We start from the raw sequence: 11,503 nt of genomic DNA on the forward strand, positions 1-11,503 counted from the left end.
TTAGTCTGTCGAAGAAATCCTCTTGGTTTTTTATTGGCACATGGCCAAAAAAGCCTGGGAGCATGTGACTCGTTCCCGTGCTTCTGTTAAAAAAAGAAAGAAAAAGGAACTGTTGTGAGTTCAGTGACTGAAATTACCACGTGAACTATAGAGCTATGCATTATTATGAATGTGCAATCTCAGCCTCCTGCAATATGCGGAAGTAAATCAGGGGAGATCTTTAACTTAATGAACACCAGCGAGCGAGCTCTCATAACACACACTCGCACACACACACGCGCGCGCGCGCGCGCACACACACACACACACACTCACTCACACACTCTATCACACACACACACACACACACACACACACACACACACACACACTTTTCCTTTCGTCATATCACTTTGAATAGACGTAAAACTGGAGACAGCTGTCACACACACACACACACACACACACACACACACGCACGCACGCACGCACACACACGCACACACACACACTGGCACACACACACACACACACACACACACACATCACTTTATAATCAATGACGTCACCAAGTAATTTAAAAATGGGTGTGCTAGATGGGTTACCACCTGAATTAAACAACATCATACATGTTTTTTCAGTCGACAAAGCTACACCATTTTCAAACATATATATATAAACAGGTAGTGAAGTTTTTAGGCGTTTATCTTACTTCAAAGCTGACATGGAACATTCACTTTGATTACATCTTAACAAAGGCAAGGAAAAGTATCAATTTTATGAAAATTATAAGCCGCTTACCCTGGGGAATGGATACAAAAACATTGATTCATCTTGCCATGGCCCTTGTAAGATCTAAGATAACCTATGCACAAGAAATATTTTTCAGTGCACCTAAATATCTATTACAAAAGATTCAAAGTGTAGACTGTAAGGCTATCAAAATTGCCCTCGGAGTGCCCTCTCATGCATCCAATCAGGAAACATACAAAACAGCCGGAATTCTTCCCTTAAATGAACATCGTGAGTTAGCAACAGCAAAATTCGCTGTGAGGTACACTTCAATGACAAAAAATTTCATTGCTGATGAACTGACAGTAAGATCAGACATTGATTTTCCTAAAAGAGCTAAAGCCATCTCATCACAAGAAACAGTTGCAACTTACATTTCAAATCTGTTAAAAGAATCTGAAGTTAACATGAAAGAGTTAGCTGCAAAACCACATCATTCTCCTGTTCCTTTTTGGGAAATGTTGAAAGCGGATTTTGATATCACTTATTCTGAAACAAAAAAGGAAGAAAACATCAATATCACGACAAGTACTGCCAGAATTCATATAACAGAAAAATATCAGAATCATCTCCATGTATTTACAGATGGATCTGTTCTTGATGACAAAAACGCTGGTGCGGCTTTCTATATTCCTGCCTTTAAAGTTGAAAAATCTTACTTTATTGGAAAACACCTTTCCATATTCACAGCTGAGCTAATTGCTATTATACAAGCTCTGAACTACTTAGTGAGCCATCAAATAGTTTTCTCGAAAATAGCATTCTTTGTTGATTCCAAATCAGTACTTTATGCTCTAGAACTATTCAGCCTTGAAACAAGACCTGACTTAGTTATTGAGGCAAATCATTTGGTACATTGTTTAAGGATTAAAGGGACTGAGGTCAGTTTTTGTTGGGTGCCTTCTCATGTGGGCATTCTTGGCAATGAAATTGTTGATAAAGCAGCTAAAAGAGGAGCGCAAGATTCAGAAAAATCGACAAAAATACATGTCCGTCTCTCCGTAAAAGAGGCATACACTTTGTTAGAAAAATCAGCATGGGGTCGATTTCATAACCGATGGAAGTTAAAGTTTTTAAACCATAAAGGAACATTATTCCCCGAGAATATTATTAAAGAAAAGATACCGAATCCATCAGCTTGCTATATAAGATTAATAACCTCTACTTTCTTCCGTATAAAACTTGATGCGCTGAAGATAAAGTATAGTAAAAATGTTACATGCATCTGTGGTAAGCAGTTCAGCTTGCATCATTGTTTGTTTCACTGCCAGCAGTTACGTACCTTCTTGCCCAAGTATTTCAAAGAGAATAATAATTCTGCAGATGATTTTTGTAAAGTTATTTCCGACGAGGTTCTTATGGTCGAACTTTCACAGGCATTAGTTCATAGCCCTATTTCTACATTCCTTTAATGCACTTCAGAATTGTGTTAATGGTTTCTGATTATTTAAATTATTATTATTGAATTGTTACTGTTAAATGTAATAGCATGTTAGTTATGCCCCATGCCCCCCCCCCCCACCCCCACCCCACCCCACCCCACCCCTTTAATTTTTTTTTTTATTTTTTTTTTTTTTTATTTTTTTTTTAACGTCTAATATCACTGATAGTGAAAAGACGCTAAACAAAAGAACGAACACATCACTTTTAGTGCCGGGATAAAACATGGTCGACATTTGTGACAAAAACATACATCTGTCTTTCCAATTCTTCTTCATTCTTCTCACCACTACCACCACCACCCACCACGCCCCCCCCAAAAAAACACCCCCCCTCTGCTCCCCCCCACCCAGGTCCCCCCCCCCCCCCCCCGATCCCTCCCCCCCCGCCCCCCCGACCTACCCCCCACCTCGTCACCCCTCACCCACCACAGTCAAGCATGACTTAGTAGTCTATATAGTACGTGATGAAGACCATGCGATTGTATTGCAGTCGTATTGAAGTGTCCTTGCTGATCAGAACACGAGGGCAAAGATCTGTCCACCACGTATACCAGTTAGTAGTTCACCAGTGACGTTGACACGTGCATTATTTTTTGTGGGTACCAACCTCAGTAGTAGAAACCAAGGGATCATCTGACTGAGTGAGAATTACTGCGTCGTCAATACTGAGCGTGCGCGCGCGCGCACACACACACACACACACACACACACACACATACACATACACATACACACACACACACTCACCCCCGCGCGCGCACACACACACACACACGCACGCGTACTGAAATGCACACACACACACACACACACGTACTTAAACACATACGCACGCACACGCACACACACACACCGTGACACACACACACACACTTACTCACACACACACACTCTCTCTCACACACACACACACACACACACACACACACACACACACACACACACACACACACACAGAATGGGCGGAGATGGAATGGCTTTGAAGTTTTGGGCCAACACTTCTGTCTTTCAGCCTTGAACCTAACAACCGTAGGTCAGTTCTAAAATTTCCGTCCACACCGCCCGAAAGAACACACACACACACACACACACACACACACCGATGGAGAGAAAGAGAGAGACCTTCGACCCGCGTTCCGTAGTTGTCAGTCACAGATTCCGTCACCCCCTTTTTTTTTTATGACAAAGTCGGTGAGAGGGTATGACCCTGTGCCGGGCCTCTTTGGTCACACTCCACAGTTTGAGGTTTGGACAAGGTGCGTGCGGCACACACACACACACACACACACACACACACACACACACTGCAGCGAGAGAGAGAGAGAGAATGCGAATACTTTATTCATTATAGGCCATAATAGGGGGGGAATCTGACAAGTGATATAGTTCAAGACATAACTGAGACTGACGGAGACAAAACTCCAGCGACAAATACATACACACATACATACACACGCTATATATATATATTTGTGTGTGTGTGTGTGTGTGTGTGTGTGTGTGTGTGCGGCGTGTGTGTGTGTGTGTGTGTGTGTGTGTGTGTGTGTGTGTGTGTGTGTGTGATGTTTTTGGATTCCTGGCGCTGATAACGACTAGAGTTGTCCTTCCTCCCATTCCACGAAGGACTGACGCGGGTGTATTTGTGCTGATAACGGGGGATCATAGTCATGCTGTTGGGATTATATTTCCCCAAAGTGTTTGACTGATCCATACTGGCAGCTAAACCACATCTGCAAAAGAGAGAGAGAGAGAGATTCAAGATTCAAGATGGTTTATTCAATTAAGGCCGTAGCCCCATATGAATAGGGGGTAATAACAGTTTTACATGTGTCATTGCAATTGGTAATATAAACAATACAACGTCATTCACAACAAACTATCAGTGAATCTAAGAAATGAGTGTCGAGAGAGAGAGAGAGAGAGAGAGAGAGAGAGATCGGCAGATGCCCGACCTAAGTATACGAATCCGCATGCTTTTTTATGATACACTTTGGATATGAGGGACTGAGAGAGAGGAAGGAATGGAGGTAGAGAGAGAGAGAGAGAGAGAGAGAGATCGGCAGGTGCCTGACCTAAGCATACGAATCCGCATGCTTTTTTTATGATACATTTTGGATATGAGGGACTGAGAGAGAGGAAAGAATGGAGATAGAGGTATAGACAGAGAGAGAGAGAGAGAGAGAGAGGGGGGGGAGATAGAGATAGAGATATCAACAGGTGCCTGAACTACGCATAGGAATCTGCATGCTTTTTATGATACACTTTACATATGAGGGACTGAGAGAGAGGAAGGAATGGAGGTAGAGGTAGAGAGACACAGAGAAAGAAAGAGAGAGAGAGAGAGAAGGGAAAGAGTGAAGGTAGAGGTAGAGAGACACAGAGAGAGGGAGAGAAAGAGGGAGAGAAAGAAAGAGAGAGATAGAAAGAGAGAGGGAGGGAGAGAAAGAGACGTAGAGAGAGAGAGGGAGGGAGAGACGTGGAGAGAGAAACGTAGAGAGAGAGAGGGAAAGAAAGAGAGAGAGAGAGAGAAACGTAGAGAGAGGGAGGGAGAGAGAGGGAGGGGGAGAGAGAGAGACATAGAGATAGAGGGAGGGGGAGAGAGAGAGAGGGAGGGAGAGACGTAGAGAGAGAGAGGGAGGGGAGAGAGAGAGAGACGTAGAGAGAGAGATAGAGGGAGGAAGGGAGAGAAAGAGAGAGAGAGGGAGGGAGAGAGAGAGGGTGTGGGAGAAAGGGAGGAGAACCCCTCGGAAAGGGAGAGATCGAGAGAAATGGGTGAAGGGGGAATAGGAGGGAGAGAAAAACATCAGAGGAGAACTCAGAACTCAGATGATTTAACGCACCAGGCCACACCTGCCTCTAACCCGCCACCACCCCTCCTTTTTTTTTTTCTTCTTTTTCTTTTCTAAGATCAAAAAATGAGAAAGAAAAGTCAGATAAGGATGACGTGAATCAATTAACCCCCCCCCCAAAAAAAAAACAAAAACAACAACAACAACAACAAAAAACACAACAAACAAACAAACAAACAAAAACAAAACAAAACAACAACAACAAAAAACCCCAAAAAAACATCACAAACTTACAGCTATAAAGACAATACTATCAGCAGTGATAACAATAACGATCGTGCTGATAATGATACCACATAATGATGATGATGGTGGTGATGGAGATGATAATTGTATGTATGTATGTATGTATATATATATGTGTGTGTGTATGTGTTATATATATATATATATATATATATATATATATATATATATGTATTGTGTGTGTGTGTCTGTGTGTGTGTGTGACTGTGACTCTGTCTGTCTGTAATGTCTGGAACAGAGGACGTGCGTAGAGTCACGTAGGCCCTGAAATATTGTTCTAGGATCCAGGAACGTTTCCGGCAACGAATAACACCAGCAGGACACTCACACACACACACACACACACACACACACGTGAATAAATAATTCAACGTTCACATCAAGCGTGACATCCACTCCGACAAAGGGATTACGTTAGTGTGTCACTGTGGCCATCATGATTATCATTTGGGAGACTGAGAGTGAGACTCGCTGTTGTGTGTGAACGGTGAATTATTAATTTAACCCACTCAGTACAACCAGTCCTCTCTTCTCCTCTACACAGACCCCTCGGATGTCCAGTGGGTGTCTGAATGACCTAACCTTTAGCTTCCGTCGTCAGAATTGTGGTATTCTTTGTCAACATTCACCTCTTCAGTATAAGAGCCTTCCGCTTGCAATATTTTGATGATGGTAATTGGGGTGAAACGCTGTTAACGTCGTCTCTTTCGCCGTTCGTATGGAGAGAGTTAACGTACGTACGTACGTGTATGTTCTGTGTTCCCTTCCGTCACCCTTAGCTTCTCACGTGATCCATGGACTACTGGGCCACCGTGACTCCTTAGGGCACGTTCTTCATTCAGTTATCATTATGACGATGATGATGATGGCGATGATGACGACGATGATAATGTTGATAATGATGATGATGATGATGACGACTATTACTAATAATTATTATTATCAATAGTAGTAGTAGTAGTAGTCATCCTTCGCTCCCACCGTGATCCATGGATCCCCGTGACAACTTGCACGCCCTTCATTCAGTTATTATGATGATGATGATAATGGTGATGATGATGATAATGATGTTGATAATGATGATGATGATGATGATGACGACTATTACTAATAATTATTATTATCAATAGTAGTAGTAGTAGTAGTCATCCTTCGCTCCCACCGTGATCCATGGATCCCCGTGACAACTTGCACGCCCTTCATTCAGTTATTATGATGATGATGATATTGGTGATGACTGATGATGATAATGATGTTGATAATGATGATGATGGTGATAATGATGATGATGATGACGACTATTGCTAATAATTATTATTATCAATAGTAGTAGTAGTAGTAGTCATCCTTCGCTCCCACCGTGATCCATGGATCCCCGTGACAACTTGCACGCCCTTCATTCAGTTATTATGATGATGATGATAATGGTGATGATGATAATGATGATGATGATGACGACTATTACTAATAATTATTATTATCAATAGTAGTAGTAGTAGTCATCCTTCGCTCCCACCGTGATCCATGGATCCCCGTGACAACTTGCACGCCCTTCATTCAGTTATTATGATGATGATGATAATGGTGATGATGATGATAATGATGTTGATAATGATGATGATGATGATAATGATGATGGTGATGACGACTATTACTAATAATTATTATTATCAATAGTAGTAGTAGTAGTCATCCTTCGCTCCCACCGTGATCCATGGATCCCCGTGACAACTTGCACGCCCTTCATTCAGTTATTATGATGATGATGATATTGGTGATGACTGATGATGATAATGATGTTGATAATGATAATGATGATGACGACGACGACGACTATTACTAGTATTATTATCAATAGTAGTAGTAGTAGTAGTAGTAGTAGTCTTTTTAGTAGAAAGAAGAGGAGGAAGAAGAGGAAGAGGAGGAGTATCATCATCATCATCATCGTCACCATCATCAACTACGAGTGTTATCAGCGTAATCGTTATCGCAATCATTATTATCATTAGTATGGGTAGTGTTGTTGTTATTGCTGTTGTTATCATTATCATCATCATCATAATCATCTTCATCATCATCTTCATCACCATCATCTTTTTTTCATCATCATCTTCTTCTTCTACATCATCATCTTCATTTTCATCATCATCATCATCATCTTCACCATCGTCATCATCTTCTTCTTCTTCTACATCATCATCATCATCATCAACATCTTCACCATCATCATCTTCTTCTACATCATCATCACCATCATCTTCTACATCATCATCATCATCTTCTTCTTCTTCTGCATCATCATCTTCACCATCATCATCTTCTTCTACATCATCATCTTCTTCACCACCATCATCTTCATTATCATCACCATCATCTTCACCACCACCATCATCTTCATCATCATCACCATCATCTTCACCACCATCATCATCTTCATCATCATCACCATCATCTTCACCACCATCATCATCTTCATCATCATCACCATCATCATCATCATCATCATCATCATCATTGTGGTTGCTTCTGTTGTCTGACGTTTTCGTGTTCCTGAAAAACAAAAAATTGCGACGGGGGGCACGGGGGGGTGGGGGTGGGGGTTAGGGGGGGGGGGGGTAGATGGGTATAAAGATCATTATGTCCTCTTTCCCTCTCCTCCCCTCCCCTCCCCCATGTGTGTGTGTGTGTGTGTGTGTATGTGTGTGTGTGTGTGTGTGTGTCTCATGAGGAAGATGTTTGATTCTGGAAAATTATATTATGACTCATAATTACTTGTCAGTCGAGCTATCGATAACGAACGACCGTAACTGAACCACTCATACAGGGAAGTTTGTTGGGTTTTTTTTTAAGTCTTCTTTTTCTTTGGTGTGTGTGTGTGTGTGCGAGTATGTGTGCGTGCGTGTGCATAGTGTTTAAATCGTCCGGGTTTCATGTTTAATTTGCAGCCTGCGCGACCTCCACAATCGGAACAAAGATGAGCTTTGTTGTGTGTGTGTGTGTGTGTGTGTGTGTGTGTGTGTGTGTGTGTGCCGATGTGTGTGTGTGTGTGTGTGTGTTTGTGTGTGTGCCGATGTGTGTGTGTGTGTGTGTGTGTGTGTGTGTGTGACACATCAGTTGTGGTCATCATGTGTTTATTTCTGAGGAAACTGATATATATATATATATATGTATATGATGCGAGTTACGACGTGTCTGTCCAGGTCACTGTGTTGAATGAGGAAGTTGTGGGACGTTTTATGTGACTCAGTAAAAAAAAAGTGACACCACTACAGATACTAAGCGCGTGAATACATATGTGTGTGTGTGTGTGTGTGTGTGTGTGTGAGGCAGTGTTAATTTTCTTGCACACGTGCAGAATGTCACGTAGCGCATTGAGGGGGTTAAAGTCAGCTTCACGTTATCTCTATGGTCTATCTCTGCGTGGTAGTGTTCCGTTGTCTCTATCTACTAAGTTATCTGTGGAGTTAATTCTTCCACTACACCGTCTCCGCCTCTGTTGTAGAGATCGAGCGAGAGAGAGAGAAAGGGTGGGGGGAGAGAGAGAGAGAGAGGGGGGAGAGAGGGGGGGGGAGAGAGGAGAGAGGGAGGGGGGGGGGGGGGGGGGAGAGCGCGCGCGAAAGAGAGGGGGAGGAAAGAGATAGAGAGGGGGGAAAGAAAGAGAGAGGGGTGGAGGGAGAGAGAGAGAGGGGGGGCAGAGAGAGAGGGAGAGAGAGAAAAGGGGAAGAGAGAGAGGGGGGAGAGCGAGCGAGAGGGAGGGGAGAGAGAAAGGGGAGAGAGAGAAGGGGGGGGAGAGAGAGAGGGGGGGGTGATGGGAGAGAGAGAGAGAGAGAGGAGGGGTGGGGGGAGGGAGAGAGAGAGGGAGGGGGAGAGAGAGCTTTGCAAAGCCTCCCTCGAAATTGGAGATTTAATTGATAGAACGACATACATAACAAACGTACATACATACATACATACAGAGAAAACTTTCCAAAGTTTCCCTCGACACTGGAGATTAAACCGATATCATCATATACTATGATTAGAGAGAGAGAGAGAGAGAGAGAGAGAGAGAACGAAACGAAACGAAACGAAAACGAACGAAACGAAACGAAAGTTTATTCAATAAGGCCATGGCCCCATTTGAAGGGGTGATTACATATTTTGTAAGAACAGATTTGCATAAGAATATAATCTTACAACGTGTATGCTCAAAGCTCTGTTCTCTTTAACCAATCAGGAAACTCCGTCGTTTTAATGACTTATAGATAAATATGGCAAGATTCGAAAAAACGTTATCATTTGTAGAAGACCGAAGTAATAGAAACCGAAACTTACTTGGTCTGCTATAATATCTCAACGGAATATATATTTGTCTCAAGTCATCTAATACAGGACAACATAATACGAAATGGACTTCATCTTCTTTTGCAGATCTACATAACGGACATACCATATCGTTTACAGTGCTGGGCTTGTGTCTTTTACTGTGTACGTTGATATCAGATGCACCAAAACGAAACCTTGTTAAAGCACATCTGATGACTCGGTTAATATTTTTTTGCTAAATATGGTTCTGTGAAATGATTCCTTTTAAACAATCTGAACAAAGAAAATCTTTCACTATTTTGTACATGGTCGAATTATGGAGAGAGAGAGAGAGAGAGAGAGAGAGAGAGAGAGAGAGAGAGACTTTGCAAAGCCTCCCTCGAAAGTGGAGATAAACTATAATGAATATACATGCATACATACATGCATACCTGCATACATACAAACAATAAACATGCATGCATACATACATACATACATACATACAAACATGCATACATACACGCATAAATACGTACTTGCATGCATACATACGTAGAGATAGAGACAGCTTTACAAAGTCTCCCTCAACACTGAGGATTAAATTGGTACACACACACACACACACACACACACACACACACACACACACGCACAGACGAAGATAGATTATCATTATCTTAATTGACAGAGACAGAAACAGACGGAGATAGATTATCATTATCTGAATTCCCATACTTTCTTCTTCTTTTTTTTTTTAACTCACTCAACATCAGTATATTTTCTTTGCTGTTGCTGTTGTTGTTGTTGTTTGTTGCACACCGGCGTCGCACAGTGACTGTCTGTTCCCAGCTACTACCGGCAACATGCTGACAACATCATCAGGACCCAGACAGTTGAGGCCATGCACTCTGGAGGGTGTGTGTGTGGGGGGGGGGGGAGGGGGGAAAGGGGAAAGGGTGGGGGGGCGTCTGGGGGGGGGGGGGTTGGTGGTGAGAGGGGGGGGGGGGGGGCACATTAGCAGTTACAGCGGCTGAGGCCGAGGGGAAGGGGTGGTGGGGTGTGGGGGGTTGGGGGAGGGGGGACAGGCGCAGACAATGAGTCTAAGCTCTATTTCCACGATATATATATGTAGATAGATATATAATAATAATAATAATAATGGATACTTATATAGCACACTATCCAGAAATCTGCTCTAGGTCCTTTACAAAAACGCTTTTAATAACATAAAACATTATATCTATGTTACATACACACACCAAAATGTGACCACACACACACACACACACACACACACACACACACACACACACACACACACACACACACACACACACACACACACACACACGCACGCACACACACACACACACACTGCATACATACATTTTAACATACATGTGTATCTAACAGCTACCCTAACACATACGCACACATAGGCAGGCACAAACTTACATAAACACACGCACACACAATACACATTCATATACATGCATGTAATTATGTACACATACATATGTATACACACATAGTCAAGCACACCTAACGAAAAGGAAGTGGACCTGCCACAATTGAATTTATTGCTGAGGGAAAAGGTGAGTTTTGAGACGAGATTTAAAAGATGCGAGGGAATCAGAATGACGGAGGTTATCAGGGAGCTTGTTCCACGTCTTTGGCGATTGAAAAGAAAAGATAGACAGATAGATATACTGGAGCAGCTTCTCCTCAGTTAGGCTGATCATCAGTGTCGATGGAGTTACTGTAGCTACCTTACATGCCTTCAAAGAGATGGTATGGCGGTCTAAAAGCTATGATGAACTGATCGCGTCAATAGAGGAACAAATCGAAAATTGCGAGATCAAAGTTGTTTCTTTGTTGTTATTGTTGTTGTTTTAATTTTTTTTTAAA

The sequence above is a fragment of the Babylonia areolata genome, chromosome 35, assembly GCF_041734735.1.
Source record: "Babylonia areolata isolate BAREFJ2019XMU chromosome 35, ASM4173473v1, whole genome shotgun sequence".
NCBI lineage: Eukaryota > Metazoa > Mollusca > Gastropoda > Neogastropoda > Buccinidae > Babylonia > Babylonia areolata.